This window comes from Mobula birostris, chromosome 31 (genome assembly GCF_030028105.1).
Source record: "Mobula birostris isolate sMobBir1 chromosome 31, sMobBir1.hap1, whole genome shotgun sequence".
Taxonomy (NCBI): Eukaryota; Metazoa; Chordata; class Chondrichthyes; order Myliobatiformes; family Myliobatidae; genus Mobula; species Mobula birostris.
Genome location: NC_092400.1, coordinates 11,638,270 through 11,659,612, shown reverse-complemented (window position 1 = coordinate 11,659,612; position 21,343 = coordinate 11,638,270).

The window sequence follows — 21,343 nt, the reverse complement described above, 5'->3', positions numbered from 1 at the left end:
TGTGCGGGCAAAAGGAATTTGTTCAATTTGGCATCGTAGTAGGCACAGATTATAGGTGTTTGCGGCCTGTTCCTGTGTTGCTCTCTCCCATAGCGGTCCGCAAAGTTGGAAGAGATGGGAGTGATATGATAATTAGCAATCATTAAAAGTATCCAGTTGGAACTTTGATTTGTTTTGAGACCATTTGATTTTAGAATGTTGCAGATGAAATCATTGGTAAGTATGTGAACTCATCTGCAGCACAATATAAAGTTTTAGGGGTGGAATCTTATAAAAATCAATTGAAATATTTATCCCAGGGACTGATAATATGTATGTTTTTAAGGTGAAAATGATTGTTAGGCAGTAATTATGATTTATTATGATGCTTGAAAGCCCTTATAAACCTCATGGAAGAAAGGTTTACCATTGATTCTATCTTTTTCCCCTGATCCAGTCCAATCTTCTTTACATCTGAAACATTTCTGATACTTCCACCATCTTGACATTTTATAAATCCGTGGTGCCAGCTAGGTCATCTTTAACATCCCACCACAGCTACAAACCACAAAATGCTCCAATGAACCTCTGTCTCTTCCTTAACTAGAAGTCTAGTAATTCATTCTATCATTGAACAACTTCTTCAACTCCGCTTACTTTTACAAGATCAAATGCATAGCTATGGGAGCTCACATCAGCTCAAGTTGTGCCTGACTTTTTGTGGAATGGGTGGAAAAGTCTGAAGTTCAGTCCTGCTCAGTCTCTCTTCCTCAAGTTTTTCCAATGCTTTAATGACCATATTAGTGTTACTTCTGACAGTCACACAGAAACTGAAAATTTCTTTACTTTTTTGGCCTGTATCTGCCTTATTCTCACTTTCACATGGTCCATCTCTGGTTCTGTTCTCTCGTGGGGTTTTTTTTTTGCCTCTGGTAATAGATTAGTGACAAACTTTTATTACACGTCTGCATATTCCCAAAGCTGTCTTCACAAATCTTTCTTCAAACCTGCTTTCTGTAACGACTCCATTGCATTCACTCAATCCGCTTTATGCTCCAACTATGAGATTTGCTACGTAGTTCCTTTGTGATGCCTTCTTCCTGAACTATGATGATTTTTCTACCCCAGCTCTGATCTATTTTCTACACCTCTGATTCATGTTTACCACCTTCAATGAGATTCCACCACTGGATACCGTTCCTCCTTCCCTCCTCATTCAGTATTCCAATAGATCATCCTTTCCTGACTCCTGAGTCCAGTCTTTAGTCTCCACCAACCACTCTCCTCATTGCACTTTCCCATGTAACCCATTCCCATCATCCAGGAATGCAAACAACTTGCACCTTTTCCAGTCTAATGTACTGCACTCAGTACTCACAATGTTGTGAGTGCTCCAGTACTCCAATGTTCTCTACACTGGAGAAACCAAATGCAAATTAAATAAGGTTTTTTTCAGTCCATAGTGGTGATCCTAGGCTTCCAGTTGTCTGTTGTTTTAATAGAGGGGCAGAAGTATTTAGAAAGGAAATTCCACAACTTAGGGCTTTGGTAACTGGAAAAATTAATCACCAAAGATGGGGAAAATAGATTTTGAGATGATAAAATAACTAGAATTAAATGAGTACAAGTATCTCAGATGGTTTTAGGGTTGGAAGACGGTATAAAGCCAAGGTGGAGCAAGACCACGGATAGGTCTAAAATCAAGAAGGAAAATTTGAAAATATTATTTCTGCTCAATCAGCAGCCAATTGAAATACCAAGCATGAACTCTTTGGTAGTTGGGACGGTGTGAGCTGGAACACTGTTGAAGAGGATCAGCCTCGGGTTTGTTACAGGCAGAATGAGGAATATTTGCCTTGACTGTTGTGCGATATGAAGTCTAGAAGTAAAAAAAGATGTGGGTTAAAAATTTGACGGGAAGTAGCCTGCAGAAGGAGTGAAATCTGGCAAAAATAGTGAAGTCTTGCTGGAAACATGCAGAGCTTTGTAAGATCCCACAGTATGTATTTTCAGGTTTTGTACCCAAACAATATATTTATCTTAATAGACAATAGACAATAGGTGCAGGAGTAGGCCATTCAGCCCTTTGAGCCAGCACCACCATTCGCTGTGATCATGGCTGATCATCCACAACCAGTACCCTTTTCCTGCCTTCTCCCCATATCCCTTCACTCCGCTATCTTTAAGATCCCTATCTAACTCTTTTGTGAAATAATCCAGAGAATTGGCCTCCACTGCCTTCTGAGGCAGAGCATTCTACAGAACCACAGCCCTCTGTGTGGAAGTTTGTTCTAAATTGTCTACCCCTTATTCTTAAACTGTGACCTCTGGTTCTGGACTCCCCCAACATCGGGAACATGTTTCCTGCCTCTAGCGTGTCCAATCCCTTAATAATCTTAATGATGACTCACTAGATTGATTTGTGTCATCAGGAAGCTGTTGCAGGAGAAGAAATTGGGAAAAGTTAGTGAAAATTAATTGAGGGTTAGAAAAAAATAGTAACTTCATTATATCACTGAAAAATTGACAAAGTAGTTTCTTTTATCTCAGTGTCTAGAACCAGGAGGCACAATCTCAAAAGAAGACATCATCCACTTACGACTGAGATAAAGAATTTTTTCTTCAGCCATATACTCTGCCTCATAGATTGTGGATGCTTCATCATTAAATACATTCAAGGAAGGAACTGGCAAAATTTTGGACACCAAAGAAATCAGAAGAGTTGGAGTTTGATATGGGAAACAACTTCAGTATAATTTCCCAATTTTTCAATAATTAATTTACAGAGAAAAACACCAAAGTTTGATTTGATTTATCTTTGGTCCATACTGACCTGCAGAACCACTTTTTTTTTGTATTTCTAAATACCATTAGTTATTTTATTCCACATAAGCTTCAGTTTCAAGTAATAAGTGACTAAATTATTTTTCTTAGCAAAATACTGGTGATACCTCACGTTTATTTCTGTTGACATTATAATGACAATTAAGTGTGTTTATCACATTTCTGTGACATGTTGCTGCCCTTCTTAACAATGACTAATCACCACCACTACTCTCCCTCCACCTTCTAAAGCTCTAGAAGTTGTGCTTTTGGGTCTTAAGTCAAAATTGTTATATGAATCCTAAACAAGCATAATCATAGCATTCTGCTGTGTATATACACCTATTGATGCTTCCGGACACATCTTCAGTGATGTTCCTGGAATCATCGGGTGTTTCAGGTCTTTCAACATCATACAACCTCCTCCAGGTGACCCAGCCGGGGCTGAGCAGACCCCAGCTTGTGTCCAGATGGCTAGCTACTTATGACTCCATGGCTCCCCTAAACCTTGTCAGATCCCAATTTCTGCTTACTGCCACGCCTTTAGCCAGTTCTCTGCCCTCTGCTTTATAGTAGCCAGCTGGCATTTTTGCATCTTGATTCTGTACACTCTGATCTTGTTCATTAATTTATGCTTATAGAAATACAATGCAGTTGAAAGGCTAAGTATTAGAATGAATATTTGGGTATCATTCGTGACTATGAACGAAATCACCAGAGAAACACTGAAGCTGGTGGATATAGCAGTATTTACTCAGCAAAATGAGCAGCAGGCATCATACTGGAGACACTCTTGGAAGAAGAGGCCTGCCTGACCCAATATTACATGACATTTTTATATGCTAAAGATCAAAGGTAACACTAGGACAATTCTATAGTTACAATGTATCTACAATGCTTCCTTTGAATTCTATATAATTTCCAAACACCTCCATCTTCACACCAACAGTCCAGACCGTCAATCCTCACTGACTCTGGGCTGCATTCATGTATACGCAGGCACCTGAGGTCAAGTGGAGTGTTTCCTTGTTTGGAATTGAGCTGCTCCAATTGTTCTGGATGGATCTTAAACTCAATCCACAATCCACGTGCAGGTCTGGTTGCTGTTGTAATTAATATTTGCTATATACCATAACTCCAGAATTCACCCTATCACCACTCTCAATGAAGATATTGCTTTAAAGTATATTTTGGATAAATATTTAAGGAATCGTAAATACTTGTGTTCAAAGGGAAAATATGGTTCAACCATATGTTGGCTGTACAAGTTAAAGGACAAAAAGCACTTTTTTTCATTCTTGCCTGATGCTCAGTACGCTGCAAGTTTTAATCATGAAGGACATTCTCTGGAGTCAGGGCTTGGGTGAGCTTACGGCCATTGTTATGTTTTTTTAAAACTTTAAGACATTAAAATAATTCAAAGGGAATATGGCAGTTTAAAAATACTGGTGTAACTTTGTCTATAAGCGAGGTGTTCACGTATCACGTGGTAGCGTGGTGACATATACAATTAATGTATTTTTACACATAACCGGTCATTAATAATTTAAACAAACTTAAACAATACATAATCAAGATTACTCAAATATTATTGAAATATTAGATAGACAACAGGTGTCAGGGATCAAACTATAATGATTGGAATATATAGCAAATTTGAGCAGATCTGTTGGAGGTAAATATACGGATGTCAAAAAAACAGGTAGTTTGTTGAACCACCTTGTGAAAGTTTCTGAACAAAATTTAATAAGCAATTTTAAAAAATCAGCTAAGGGTCAATTATTCTGCATAAATATCTCCCAAAACAAAGAAAATCACAAGATTTGTTTGAAAATGTGGAAAAATTAATTAATTTCAATAATGTTGAGATGATGTATAAAGGAAATGATGATCTGTGAAATTGTGAATCACATTGAAAATAAAATTACAAGTTTAAAGGATGTCTTTCATATTAATACATTAAATAAAAACAATTTTCCTATTTTGTTGATTAGAGTCGTCCTGGTTAAGCATTATTACTAGCACTCCTGTCATTGACCATTGACAAAAAAATGATTTTCTGACAGTATTATGAATGAAAGCACACCACACATACATATCACAACTTCATTTGAACAGACATGATTCTTGGTGTGTTGGGAATGACCAAGGAGTTCAATATTGGTAACATATTGTGTGAGCAAAATTAGAAAAGGTGCAATAGATGGGTCTAGGGATGGCTTAAAGAGCAAGGGCTAGGCTTATCACCTGATGTTCAGGAAAATGAGGCCATTGATTATGCAATGAAATTGTTGAAATGTGCTGCCAATGCAGAAAATTGCTCCCAAATTCAAGATGGGTTCTCCTTTTAAAACATCGTCAACAAGAGAAGGAAAGTCTAGGCTTGATTGCAGCATCAGAACTTTGTGAGATACTCTTGCATTCCTTTGTTTCAAGTGATATCCATGATAAAAATAGAGTTTTTTTAGTGTGGTAGAATCCTTTACATATAGCTTAATGAGGAATCTATTGTGCTTGCAATAGAAAAATCAACTTTGTGGGCAAGTTGAAGAATGCTCTTATCTCAAAGTCGAGTGCAATGTGGAAAAGGTTTAAGTCAGGTTCATGATTCTTAAAATAAAACAAAATTGTGGTTAAGTATACAGGTAAATTGAAGTAGTTATCATGAGACTGTAATGATGGGAACGTGTTGTTTCAGATGCTGAGGGACAGGTTATTTTACAGAATAGCGATGATCAAAATCAAAATATCAGAGACAGACGTGCCTTTGATGCTCTGAAAATTTGGTAAGTTCAAGCATATTGGTCTTGCAAGTGAGGCTGGCTGTTCCAATGTAGTGGAAGGATTGCCCCTTTCTGAAATAAACTGAATATCATTTTGAAAAGACAAAGAAAATTATTAAGAAGATTGTGATTTGTCAAATTGTAGTGACTTATCTTGAGCTTCTGCAGAGCTTCTTTGGTGTAGTACACACAGCTGAGCTAAAGTGGGCTGGAAAAAAATAATATTGTAGCATTATGTCTGCAAATCCATGAGTCCACTGGAAGCCAAAGACGGTCTGTCTGGGGTGAGAGGACTGTGTAAGTGGGTGGGTGGGTGGGAGGGGACTTATTTTGCTGTTGTTATTTTGTCACTTGGTATCTCTTGTTTTGTTGTGTAATGTGTTGTTCTGCTTGGCACAGTGAGTATGCTATTTTGGCTCTGGAATATGTGGCGATACTTGGGGGCTGCACCCAGCACATCCCTGGGTGTGTTGGTTGTTAACACAAACAACGCATTTTATTGTATGTTTCAATGTACATGTGATAAATAAATCAGAATCTGTATGCTTGCAGACTGAAACAGCGCTTTGACATGGAAACTGGGTGATCATAGTAAAGACAAAATCCTAGCATAAACACAAGAGGTTCTGCAGATGCTGGAAATTATTTTGAATGAGCACATTACCAAATAGATATATTGAATGAAATCTGTTTTAAATAGAAACGTTATGATTTTTATATTGCCATCTTATACTGCCCTCAAGTGGTGGCTATGAGTAAATGGCACTATTGATCTAAAACCACATTTGGTCAATTCTGTCAGATTTAAAATCCATGGTATTCTGTGCAAAAAGCAAAGGAAAGAGTAGGGTTCATGTGACATCCATTAATAATATTCTATCCTATATAAAGTTCTGAAGTAAATTTCTGATGCAATATAACATAAAGTCTCGCTTACTATTTTCTTACTAACAGAAGTTACTTGTTTATACCAGGGAATTTATGTTTTTCTGAGGTCATTCCTCAGGATGGAGGATGACTAATTTTTACTTTGGTCTTGTGCATCTGATGAGGCCAGACTGAGAACCAAAGATGTCACTGAGACTACTTGGAAGAGCAGGTGAGCAAGTAATTTATGAGGGAATTGTCTCCAACAGTTGTTTACGTGCGGCTTCTGTGTACTGATGCAGCAGTCGGGGTTCTCAATACCTACCCCAACCACTCCTTTTCCACGTTGAGCAGTCATGAGCCAGAGATTCCAATGTAATTCACGTACAATGTTATTTTATCATTGACGTAATACCACAATCAGTGAAGTGGGAAGGTTTGTTCCTTCAGTGTCTGTGTGACTGTACTGAGAAAAGAAACCCTGTCACTCGCCACAGGTGTAATCTGCAGGGTAAACTTGACAGAGATTAAAGAAAATTTTGAAGCATTAACAATTTCTGAATCAAAACTATGATCATGCTGGTTCCATTGCTAACTGATTAAAAGGCATATTTAGTGTCAATTCAAAATTGTATCCTGCCCCCATAGGGAGAAAATAGGTAATACAGTGAATGAAGATGAGTAAATATTTTATGCTGTGGCTCCCCAAGACATTTACAGGTATTTTGGGAGTCATATAACATAATGCATTCAATTTCCTTTGAAAACTCTGTGAAATTCATCACAAAGAGCTTCAAAGCAAACCTTTCTCATTGAATAAATAAATTTCAAATCAGCAGCTCTACAGCAATTCAGCAATAAAGCTCCAGTAACTTACAATAACAGAGCAGTAGTGTTAGCTGGAATGCATATAGTGAGTGGCTCTAAGTAGAAAAATGGTTACTTCAGAATACCTTTTTACTGAATCCAGCCCACTGCCTCCCAATGCCATCTTGTGATTTCCAACTGTCCACACCAACCTGCTCTGGATAAGGACCACTACCTGAACTGACTCTCTAAGAGGCAATTGGTAGGTGGAGGTGGTTGTGCAGGTTCCAAGAAACAAAAGCTGAACCCAGGCCTCAGAATTGAATTGTCTAATGATTTAAGTGTCTTGATTCATCAGGGACATTTAAATAAAAACTGTAAGATAGATATAAATAGATAAGATAAAAATCAGCACAAAAAATAAGAGGATATACTTTTAATTATTTAATTATTACTTATTAAGATCAGAATCAGGTTTATTTTCATCGGCACGTGTCGTGAAATTTGTTTACTTAGCAGCAGCAGTTCAATGCAATGCATAATACAGAAGAAGATGAAGAAAATAAATAACAGTATACATACATACATTGAACATTAAAAATCATGCAAAAAGAGGAATATATTGTAAAAGTGAGGTAGTGTTTACAGGTTCAATGTCCATTTAGGAATTGGATGGCAGAGGGGAAGAAGCTGTTCCTGAATTGCTGAGTGTGTGCCTTCAGGCTTCTGTACCTCCTACCTGATGGTAACAGTGAGAAAAGGGCATGCCCTGGGTGCTGGAGGTCCTTAATAATGGACACTGCCTTTCTGAGACACCGCTCCTTGAAGATGTCCTGGGTACTTTGTAGGCTAGTGCCCAAGATGGAGCTGACTAGATTTACAACCTTCTGCAGCTTCTTTTGCAGTAGCAGCCCCCCCCCCCCACCAGACACTGATGCAGCCTGTCAGAATGCTCTCCACAGCACATCTAGAGAAGTTTTTGAGTGTTTTTGGCATCTCAAATCTCTTCAAACTCCTAATGAAGTACAGCATGGAATAGGTCCTCCGGCCCTTCAAGCTGTACCGCCTAGTAATCCCCTAATTTATTCCTAGCCTAATCACAGGGCAATTTATAAAGACCAATTAATTTACCAACCGATATATCTTTGGACTGAGGGAGGAAAGCAGCTCTGCTGGAGGAAACCCACGTGGTCACGGGGAGAATGTACAAACTCCTTACAGGCCGCGGTGGGAACTGTGACGTGTTGCACTAACCACTATGCCACCTTGTTGCCCTTAAGTTGGCAAAAATATCTTAAAGTCAGCCAATAATTGAAATCCTTTCAAAACCACTCATCTTTTATCAGTGGACTGATCAATTTAACTTTGAACAGAGCTAAGAAAATGGATTTAATTATTAACTTAAATGTATTTAATTACTTCCTTTCCACATTGACATACAGTTTGATCATTAAGCAAATTAGTTTTTTTATTGATAAAATGATATATTAAAAAAGTAGGTTTCCCTCTTGTCTTATTAATCTATTTCAGTATCTTCATTTGATTAAAAATATCTCAAAAATAACAGCATTTGTGTGTGAAAGTATCTTACTATTTGCATTTGACAGAAAAAAAACCTGAAAATCAAAGTATAGGAATTCACAGGTGACAACACAAAATGGGCAATATCCTGTCTAATGCCTGTATAATCCTTGTTTAATATCCATTTTCATTGCCTCCAATAGAACTAGACATCAAGGTGTGAATCTACATCAACCTGTCTGAACTGTTCGCTAAATCACCCAGTCAGAAACCTGCTTTGATATGTTTAGAAATTAATGTTAGTGATTTATTTAGCTGCCATTAGCATATTAATATCTGCAACTATTTCACAGAATGAAACTCATTGAAGATGAGCAGAGTTAACACAAGTGTTTGGTTTGCATTGAGTGACTTTGCCAACGGTATGGTTATGTTAAATGGTTGGTGGTTGCCCAGATGCCTCACTGAAACATTTAAGTGAATAACACCCATCTTCCTACAGTAGCAAAGTGGGCATAAAATTCAATTATGGAGACACGGAATGGTAAACTTCAGTACGCCTGAAGACTCACAGGAAGATGAAAAGCTTCTGTTGGCTTGAGACCAAACATTCATTTACTTGACATGGCCAAGGGGATGCATTTTATGACACTATAATACTATGGGTGGGTTTACACACCCTGTTTTATTCACCAGTGCTGCTGTTTCTGGATTTACTTTCAGTTCAACAGAATATCAATCAGAACTCCAAGACATTCAGACACAGATCATTGAAGTTCTTCCAAATCACAAGTGAAGACATGGCAACTTATATGTCTTCTGATGTTGCAAAATGTACTGGGAAGCTTTCTGTTCTGGGGTTTTGCAAAGGTTAATAGTCTAGCCCTTTCATATCACATATTTTAGGATCACAAAATTTGTCCTGCTACCTCTGTCCTATCATCTGAAATTTGGTTCCTTTGTCAATGTCTCTGATCAGGTAAGCAGTGGATAGTCAGCAAGAAAATCTTTTAAATGTAAAATCAGATACGTTGCCACCCATCTTCACTAATAACCTCATCTAGTCTGAACCAGCTGTTTTATTCAGTCCCTTGCTGATTTATAGAATAGCATATGCTCTCCCATTATAAATAATAATCAGTTAAAAATGCTTCTGGTTCACATTACTTCAAAAAGAGTATTTTCTAAATCACCTCCTCTGATATCTAGATAATTGAGACAAATGTACCTTTATTCTGTACTTTAATCTTTATGAATAGTAAGAATGAAATTGGTTTGCTCTAGTTTCTAGCATCTGCACTCCCTTGTGTCTCCAAATTAGGGTTGGGGATGAGGGTTAACCCTAACCTAATCCAAGTTAATAGAATGTTTTGGCCTATGCCCACCCCAAACCAGTGCTCCAGCTGCAATATCATTATAAACCTGGCTGCTTTTGTTTGGATTGAGAACCTTATATAATATTTATACAGTGCATTGAGATACAATTATGTACAATATCTTTTGGAAAACCTGCTGACGCCACCTAAGATCTAAGCACCACTGCTTTATCAGCTTGATCACTTCCTGTCAGTCACCTTATGTATAGATATCCCAGTGCCTAGCGTCATTTTATGGACATGCAATCAATCTATGTATATAAGCTATCTTACATATTTATATTTATTGTGTTTATGTTATTATTGTTGTGTTCTGTAGCTTATTGTGTGTTTTTTTTTCTGCTGCATCAGATCCGGAATAACAATTATTTCATTCTCCCTTAGACTTGTGTACTGGAAATACCATTAAACAATCCTGAATCTTGAGTCAGTTCCATCCTGTGATATGACTGAACAGATGCCAGGTCTTTTCCTGTGCAGTACTCTGTGAGAGCACCCCCTTGTGGCCATCAACAGATAATATCTCTACCATTAGTTTCAAGCTGTATGAAAGATATTCACTGATATTCATAGCTACGGCATGGAAACAGATTATTTGGTCCAACATGTTCACACCGACACTATCCTGTGGACACCCATTTATTTCAGTCCCATCTCCCAGCACTTGGCCCAAAGCATTCTATTCCTCAGCTAATCAAGCGCTTGTTGAGACCATTCTTAAACGCTGCCAGCAACTCTGCTTCCCCTGCTCTATCCAGCAGAGGAGAGCCTTTCAGGTCCACACCACTCACTGGCTGAAGCACCTTTCCTTCAGGTCCTCTTTAGCCCCTTACTCTAAATCAGGGGCTCCCAACCTGGGGCCCACGGTTAATGAGAAGGGCCCATATCATAAAAAAGGTTGGGAACCCCTGCCCTAAATATCTACTTCACCTCTAATAAGCAGCTATGTTTCCTGTGTCTACCCTATCAATGCCACTCATAACCTTATGTAGATTTTTAGATTGGCCTTCTTGCCAGAAGGTCAATCTAAATCCACCTATTGACCACTTCCACTTCCTCAACCACCAGACTTCAGGTCCCAGTCCTCCTATTCTATACACATAGCCTCATGAGTCAGCCTGTCTCCAATAAAGGTCATTTTGGAAAAGTGAACTATACTTTTCAGAGGTCTTGGGCACTTTTGAAATTAACACCCATATTAGAAATAGAGAGGCCCTTTCATTGTTATTCCATTTAGCCATTCTTTCATTTTAAAACCGTTGTTTCTGATTTTTTTTGCTTCATAGTGGATTAATATTAATATTTGTACCGATCGGAAGTGCTTTCTGCAACTGGTAGCCATCTATCTCCAAAGCTATCTGGGTGGAGCCTTATTGTTGACTTAACCAGGAAGAGTCCTATAATCCTATTTCAGGTGGGGTGGTATGGTAGCGTGGTGGTTACCTCAATGCCTTACAGTTCCCGCAACCTGGGCCCAATTCCCGCAGCTGCCTGTAAGGAGTCTGTATGTTCGCCCTGTGACTGCAAGGGTTTCCTCCTACAGTTCAAAGATGGGCCAGTTGGCCTGTTAACTGGTCATTGTAAATTGACCTGTGCTTAGGCTAGGATTAAATTGGGGGTTGCTGGGCGGCGTGGCTCATAGGGCTGGGAGGGCTAATTCCGCACTGTATGCCAATAAATAAATAGACAGATAAATAAATAAATATACGTAAAGAAGTGGCTTTCAAAATAGTAAATTAACATCTTCTGGGTTTTATCATGGCATCTGAAGAGAAGAGCTCTGGGTGTTCAGAAATGGTGGGTCACCGTCAAACTTCCCTTCCCGTCCAGGATCTGTCTCGGTAACCTATTCCTTATTATATTGAATGTTACACCATAACAAATGAATAAGACCCTAAGGCATTGGAGCAGAGTTAGGCCATTCAGTCCACTGAGTCTGTTCCACCATTCAATCATAGTTGATTTATTTTCCCTCTCAACCCCATTCCCCTGCCTTCTCCCTGTAACCTTTGACACCCCGGCTAAGCAAGAATCTATCAACCTCCACTTTAAATACACCCAATGACTTGGATCTCCACAGCCACCTGTGGCATTGAATTCCACAGATTCACCACCCTCTGGCAAGAGAAATTCCTCCACATTTTTGTTCTAAAGGGACATTCCTCTATGCTGAGGCAGTACTCTCAGGTCCAAAACTCTATCATTATTGAAAACACTCTCTCCAGGCCTACTTTATCTAGGTCTTTCAATATTCAGTAGATCCAATGAGATTCCAACCCTCACCCCCAATCTACTAAACTCCAGTAAGTACAGGCCCAGAGCAGTTAAACACTCTTCATATGTTAATGCTTTCATTGCCATGACAGTCTTGGAACCCTCCCCTGGATCCTCTCCAATGCCAGAATATTTCTTAGACATGGGGTATCTACATATTCTTTCTTAGAATGGCTGTCCAGTCGGTACTACAGGTAATATTAAATGTGCCATTCTGCTGCATGTTATATTAATAACATGCTTTACCTCAGGACTCTGACTGCTCAGAATATTCCTGCCAAATTTTGAGAGATGCATTGAACCCTGGCCCTGGTTTACTTATGAAAATGGGTTTAAAATATCTCACAACTAAACCAATGAAAGTCAGAGGAAGTTCTCTGGGAATTCTTCTTTCAACCAGTGACTCCAGAGTGAAGCAAGTGGTCTCAACAGTGCAAATCCTGATCCTGTGCATGTTGGTTCTTCTGTTTGCCTACATTTCAAAGCACTCATAACTTGGTGATCATGAGCACTTTGGAGCATTTTAGGAGCAAACCTATTTTCTTCTTTAATGAAAAAGAATAACTTTACATGAATAATTTGACTTTTCTGATGCCTCTCATCCTGTTGTCTATAATTTCAAAACAGATCCATAACTAATGACTCCCATAACATTAATTGAATATGGAAACCCTTTTCATCAAACCCAGAGGATCCTTGTGTGATTATGCAAGTACGTCAGGATAAGACCCTCTCAGCCCATTACCTTTCAATTAAACTATTAAATATAATATAGATTCCAAATGCTGTAAGATATCAAATGCTGACATCACATTTGACATGTTATCAATTAATGTTGACATGCAATAACATATTCTGTGGTACTAACAAATACTGATATATTAAATATAGTTTAATATTTAGTTATTGCATTAATAGCAAATTTAGAAGTTCAGATACTGTGTATTATCAGATGCTTCAGTTTGTTGTACACTATTTTACCATTAAATAGGATTTTGTGATACTAGTATAGTGCAAGGTACTATATTATTAACCTCATTCCACAGGTATAAAATAATTGCTTGTGCAATAAAAAGTCTGGTTTAATATAAAATATTGCTGTAATACTTTATATATAATGTCATTATAATGATTACTTTTATATATCTGCAACTATTAGCACTTATTTTATTATCATACCAGATACAGATATGAATGCTGATACCAGAGTAATAGATGACAAAGAGCATCAATAGGAAATGGTTTCATATCAGATAATAACGTGATTATGTGCTCACCTTCAATTATTTATGCTCAGACATTCCTGAAAGAGGTCCACATTCACAGTGAAGGCTTACATCTGCATGTGTGATGTGTGGTCAAGTGCAGGCTGTGTACACGTGACTCAGCTTCCTGGAAGAGGCATTTAAATATGTTTTGCAAACTGTGTTAACTACAAGTGCATTTCTGCATCAAATGCACAGGTGCAATATTGGTGATCTTTGTTTAAGTCGCAGTAAGTGCCTGATCAAATGTATTGCCATTCTCCGTGCCATCGTTAGTAGCTGAATTTGTTCTTAACATTATGGATATGCAGGTGGATTGGGTAAAACAGATTCCAAGAGGGGGAATTTCTGGAATGCCTATGAGATGGCTTTTTAGAGCAGCTCGTGGTTAAGCCTCCTCGGGGATCAGCTATTCTGGATTGGGTGATGCGGAATGAACCAGAATTGATTACAGGGAAAATTACCTTTAAGGGGCAAGAGATCATAATATGATCAAATTCACCGTGAAATTTGAGAAGGAGAAGCAAAAGTCAAATGTATCAGTATTACAGCGGGGTAAAGGAAATTACAGAGGCATGAGAGAGGAGTTGGCCGGAATTGATTGGAAAAGAGCACTGGCAGGGATGACAGCAGAGTAACAATGGCTGGAATTTCTGGAAGCAATTCAGAAGACAGAGGATATATACATCTCAAAGAGGAAGAGGTATTCTGAAGGCAAGATGACACAACTATTTCTAACAAGGGAAGTCAAAGCCAACATAAAAGCCAAAGAGAAGGCATATAGTAGAGCAAAAATTAGTGGGAAGTTACAGGATTGGGTACTGTTTAAGTACCAACAGAAAGCAACTAATAAGTCATTAAGAAGGTAAAGATGAAACATGAAAGTAAGCTAGCAAATAATATTAAGTGTGTAAATATGGAGACACTTGATAAAATAGGCTGTAGTCAGCATGGTTTCTACAAAGGAAAACCTTGCCTGACAAATCTGTTGGAATTTTTTTAAGAAATAACAAGTAGGACAGACAAAGGTGGATTGGTTGATATATATTTGGATTCTCAAAAGGCCTTTGACAAGGAGCCACACATGAGATGGCTTAACAAGCTACAAGCCCATGGCATTACAGGAAAGATTCTAGCATGGATAAGGCCTGGCTGATTGGCAGGAGGCAAAGAGTGGGAATAAAGGGAGCCTTTTTGGGTTGGCTGCTCGTGACAGGTAGTGTTCCACAGGGATCTGTGTTAGGATATTTTTTACATTATATGTCAATGATTTGGACGATGGGATTGATGGCTTTGTTGCAAAGTTTGCAGAAGATATAAAGATAAGTGGAGGGGCAGCTAGTTTTGAGGAAATAGAGAGGCTACAGAAGGATTTAGGCAGATTAGGAGAATAGGCAAAGAAGTAGCAGATAGAATATAGTGTCAGGAAATGTATTGTCATTCACTTTGGTAGATGAAATGAAAGGGTTGAATATTTTCTAATTGGAGAGAAAATACAAAAATCCTGGGTGCAAAAGTATTCCCTAAAGGTTAATTTTCAGGTTGAGTCTGTGGTGAGGAAAGCAAATGCGCTGTTCACATTCATTTCAAGAGAACTAGAATCTAAACACAAAGATGTAATGTTGAGACTTTATTAAGCACTGATGAGGCCTCACTTGGAGTATTCTAAGCAGTTTCAGGCCCCTTATCTTAGAAAGGATCTGCTGAACCTGGAGGGGGTTCAAAGGAGGTTCACAAAAATGATTCCAGGATTAAACAGCTTGTCATATGAAGACCATTTGATGAGTCTGGGCCTGTATTCACTGTAATTCAGAAGAATGAGGGGTGACCTCATTGAAACCTATTGCATGGTGAAAGGCCTTGATAGAGTAGATGTGGAGAGGATGTTTCCTATGGTGGGAGAGTCTAAGACCAGAGGGCACTGCCTCAGAATAGAGGGGCATCCTTTTAGAACGGAGATGGGGAGGAATTTCCTCAGCCATAGAGTAGTGAATCTGTGGAATTAATTGCCACAGGTAGCTGTAGAGGCCAAGTCTTTATGAATGTTTAAGGCAGAGGTTGATAAGTTCTTTATAGGTCAGGGCATGAAGGGATACAGAGGGAAGGCAGGAGAGTGGGGCTGAGAGGAAAATGGATCAGCCAGGATGAAATGGCGGAGCAGACTCAATGGCCCAAGTGGCCTAATTCTGCTCCTATATCTTATGTTCTTATGATATGAACGTAACCCTTCTTTGAGTATATCTCACAATTGGAGATTAGTCTTAAGATAAATGAATGCTGCAAAGCACACATAGAACATGCACTATGCAAGGAAATTTTTTGAGTGCATCATTGCATAATATATTTGATCAACTGTGTATCGCTTTGAACATGTGTACACCTCTTAGAGGTCTGCATGTTTTTCATGTTATTACCCTCACATCTTGCCTGTTTCTTCATAATAACCCAAGAACACATTGTGCCATAAATTATGGTCTTGTTTTTCAATGTCTATGCAAGGTAATAAAAACTGAGAAATACCTGGAATGCAAAGGCTTTTCTCCAGAACTAATGCTAAAGTCTTGTAATCTACTTGTCAGAAACACTCAGTTAAGTTCATCACCATAATAGTTAGGAACAATTCCAAGTATTAAAGATGATCCAAAATTTACATTGATCCCAAATGTAAATAGTACAATAAGATTTCAGGCATTGTAGCAAATGAGTGTGTCCTCATTAAAATACTTAATATCAGAATCAGAATCAGGTTTATTATCACTGGCATGTGTCATGAAATTTGTTAACTTAGCAGCAGCAGTTCAATGCAATACATGAAAATATAGAATGAATAAATAAATAAACAATTAAATCAGTTACAATAAGCCTATATGTGTATATTAAATAGATTAAAAATAGTGTGAAAACAGAAATAATATTTTTTAAGTGTGAGGCGGTGTTCATGGGTTCAATGTCCATTTAGGAATTGGATGGCAGAGGGGAAGAAGTTGTTCCTGGATCACTGTGTGTCTTTAGGCTTCTGCACCTCCTTCCTGACCCTAACAATGAGAAGATGGCAAGTCCTGGGTGATGGGCATCCTTAATAATGGACGTTGCCTTTCTGAGGCACCGCTCTTTGAAATGTCTTGGATACTATGGAGGCTAGTACCTAAGATGGAGCTGACTAATTTTACAACTTTCTGCAGCTTCTTACGGTCCTGTGCAGTAGCCCCCAACCCCCACTACCATATCAGACAGTGATGCAACCTGTCAGAATGCTCTCCCCAGTACATCTATAAAAGTTTTCAAGTGTTTTAATTGACAAACCAAATCTTTTCAAATCCTAATGAAATATTGCTGCCTTCTTTACAGCTGCATCAATATGTTGGGACCAGGTTAGATCCTTAAGGATCTTGACACTCAGGGACTTGAAATTGTTCACTCCCTCCACTTCTGATCCCTCTGTGAGGATTGGTTAGTGTTCCCTCATCTCACCCCTCCTGAAGTCCGCAATCAGCTCTTTCTTCTTACTGACACTGAGTACAAGGTTGTTGCTGCAACACCTCTCATCCAGCAGATGTATCTCTCTCCTGTATGCCCTCTCATCTCCATCAGAGATTCTACCAATGAATGATTGTATCATCGGCATTTTATAGATGGTATTTGAACTATACCTAATCACACAGTCATGGGTATAGAGAGAGTAGAGCAGTGGGCAAAGCACACATTCCTGAGGTGCGCCAGTGTTGATCGTCAGTGAGGAGGAGATACTATTACCAATCCTTCTGGTTAGGAAGTCGAAGATCTAGTTGCAGACGGAGGTACAGAGGCCCAGCTTCTGTATCTTATTGATCGGACAGAAATCTCCCCAGGCAGGTAAAATGGATGGCACTTAATTGTGAGATATTCCAGGTCAGGTCCACCAACAGGAGTTGATCATGAGACATACATCTCCACCTCTGCTTCTGAGAGACTCGACAGTCCTATCCTGAAGGTGTATAGTGAACCCGTCAATCTGAATTGCTGCGTCTGGTACAGAAGGGGTTAACCAGGATTTCATGAAACAAACATGCATGCAGTCCTAATGTCCCTCTCATGGAGCACCCCTTCTTTGAATTGTCAATTTTATTTACTAGAGAATGTAAGTTTGGTAGCAAGGTAGTCAGTATTGGGAGTCTAAAACCCTGTTTTCTTAAATGCACCTGTATTCCTGATCTGCAGCCACATTTCCTGTGAGGTAGTTTCTTCCGGTGAGAAATACGGCCACAATCGGTATTGTTTCCTTCGGTTTTAAGCAGCGATAGTTCATTCAATCCCATTAAGACATCATTATTAGGCGTACAGACCTTGGAAGCAGTTGTGATTCTCAGCTGTATCAGGCCGAAACAGGAATGTTTAATGGTACCCATCAAGCTGTGCTGCACGAGGTCGCCAACCCAAGGCACCCCAAAGGGACTTATATGAATAATGTAATGTACAAATAAGCTTTAAAAAAGAATCAGGTGATAGATAATCTTTGTAATATATTTAAATTTAAGAAGGCTCCAAACTTAGCATCAAAATTGCCTTTCAGGTTTCCCCTGGGGTAGAGGGTCTGCAGACTCAGAATCTTGGTGGTTGCTGGGATCTCACTGTATTGGTCCCAAACAAGGTTGATGCAAGGCACTGGCTTGAAATCTGAAAGGACCAATTCCCTTTGTAACCAAGAGACTTCCAAAGTAGGACTACAATATCATTTGGTAAAAGATGATCTGTATGGTAGCAGTACCGCTCTTTACTGCAAAATCAGATGTAGGAGTGGCATAGCAGTTTGGAGTTGCTGTATCGGTGCTCTGGAGACCTGGTTAAACCCTGAGCCTGGGTATTGTTTATGTGGAGCTTGTATTTTGTCCTTGTGGTTGAATAGATTTCCTCTGCTGCTCTCGTTCTCTCTCAGCCCCAAAAGTGTGCTGGAAGTTTAGTTAACTACAGTAAGTTACCACTGAGTGCAGTTAAGTAGCAAAAAGGGTCTAAAACATGATATCGATGAGACTCTGGGAGAATAAATTGTTGGGACTATTGGGAAACTGGAGAGAATGGATGGATGTGATGGGTCTGTTCTTCTGAGAGATGGGATGGCTAATTATCCTCCTTCAGTGCCATGATAATTAATCATTTTTCTATCAGAAAAATGATTAATTTGGAAAAAAATAGTAACATATGGTGTGCACAGGTGGGAACAAGTAATTCTGGACCCACAGTTCCATCACTGTGATTTTACCTGAGCACAATTTGGATCTATTGTGTCAGAACTTAGCAACATGATTAGTCATTAATTCTATTATTGGCATGTCATATGACTATTGGGACAGCTGAAAGTGAAACAGGTGGTGTTTTATGCAGCACTCTAATACTCCTAATAAGTGAAGAGGTGATCATGTAACTCACTGCAAATGTGGCCCCAGGCCCTGCGTTAAATACAAAGCTGCTGCGGGAAGATGCACTTCTCAGCAGAGAGTCCATCAAATCCATATGCTCTTTACCTTCAATAGAAACATACAAAGAAAGATCCACTTACTGTAGCATTTCAGAGTCAAAATCACGTTCAATATCACTGGCATATGTCATGACATTTGTTGTTATATTATTTTATGTACATGCATATACAAGTTAAGTTAATGAAATAAGTAGCGCAAAAATATAGTGAGGTAGTGTTCATGGGTTTAATGTCCATTCATAAATCTGATGGCAGAGGGGAAGTAGCTGTTTCTGAATCATTGAGTGTGTGCCTTCAGGTTCCTGTACCTCTTCCCTGATGGGAGGAATGAGAAGAGGGCATCTACTGGGTGATGAGGATTCTTAATGATGGATGCTGAAACTCTAGAAGATGTCCTGAATGCTGGGAAGGCTAGTGGCCATGATGGAGCTAACAGAGTTTACAACTTTCTGTAGCTTATTTCTGCAGTGAACCACCATCCCTATACCAGATGGTAATGTAGGCTGTTAGAATGCTTTCCATTGTACAGCTGTAGAAATTTGTGAGTGTCAAATCTCTTCATACCAATCTCTTCAAATTGCTAATGCAAGATAGCCACTTGTGTGCCTTCCTTCTAACTGCATCAATATGTTGGCCCCAGGATAGATCCTCAGAGATGTTGGCACCCAGAAACTTGAAATTGCTCACTCTTTCCACTTCTGATTCCTCTATAAGAACTGCTGTATGTTTCCCTTTCTTACCCTTTTTGAAGTCCACAATCATTTCATTGGTCTTGAGTGCAAGGTTGTTGCTAAGAACACCACTCAACCAGCTGATATATCTCACTCCTGTACGCCCTCTTGTCACCATCTAAAATTCGTCCCAACAATTATTTTCATTTGAGACACTTATTTTAGAAGGTTGCCACAAATGGGAGCATATTCCTTTGCTGCACATCCCCTCAGCAAGATATCCAGATGATGAAAGAGGCAGTTATGCTTTTAATACTCTTTGGAGGAGGTTAACATCTATCTTGCAAAGCAAAATAAAATTCTCCCCTTGGAAACCAAGCAGCATCCCCAGAAAGGCTACAGTTCATCCAAATTTTGCATCACACTTTTCACGCACAGGTGAATGGAGCAAGTCAACTGGATCCTAAAATTTGGTGCGCTCTGCACATCTCCACAATCCCCAACTCACACCATTTTTTGCCCTACACTAGCAGTCAGAAGTTGACGCAGCTACCTTAAATGTTCATTGAATGCTTGATAACCAAGGCAAAAGAAAGTACATTTTATTTTGGATTACAAATATTATAAAAGGAAATCAAAAGAAATTAAAAGTGTGATGGAAATAAATATTTTCTGCAGTAACTAAACAATACGTGTACAATTTCAGCTCATTTTAAGATTTTGAACTCTGAGATTTTTCGAACAGCCTATTTTTTTATTGCTGAAGTGAAAGGAAAGTCAACAATGAAACAAAATTTTCTGAAGCATCCTTGCTTGACCACATCAAATATTATTGAATGGGATATTTTTGACTGTACCTCTGAATTTTTACAATAGCAGCTCTTATTGTTAATATTTATTGCAGAACTCAGGAGCAAACATCTCAATGATCTGATTCTTGATCAAGGCCCTAAACAGGTGAGGCAACACCCCTAAACAGTCCGTCCAGGTGAGTTGGCACTTCACCTGTGAGCCTTTTGGGGTCATTTACTGTGTTCGGTACTCCTGGTGTGGCCTCCTGTGTATCAGTGAGACCCTATGTAGATTGGGAGACCGCTCCGCTGAGCACCTACGCTTTGTCCGCCAGAAAAAGCAGGATCTCCTAGCGGCCACCCATTTTAATTCCACTTCCCATTCCCATTCCGCTATGTCCATCCATGGCTTCCTCCACTGTCGTGATGAGGCCACACTTAAGTTGGAGGAACACCACCTTATATTCCATTTGGGTAGCCTCCGACTTGATGGCATGAACATCGATTTCTCAAACTGCTGGTAATGCCCCTACCCCACCTCCTTTACCATTTCCCATCCCCTTTTCCCTCTCTCACCTTATCTCCTTGCCCAACCATCGCCTCCCTCTGGTGCTCCCCCCTCCCCCCTTTTCCTTTCTTCCATGGCCTTCTGTCTCTTTCACCAATCAACTTTCCAACCCTTTCCTTCATCCCTCCCCCTCCAGGCTTCACCTGTCACCTTGGGTCTCTCTCCC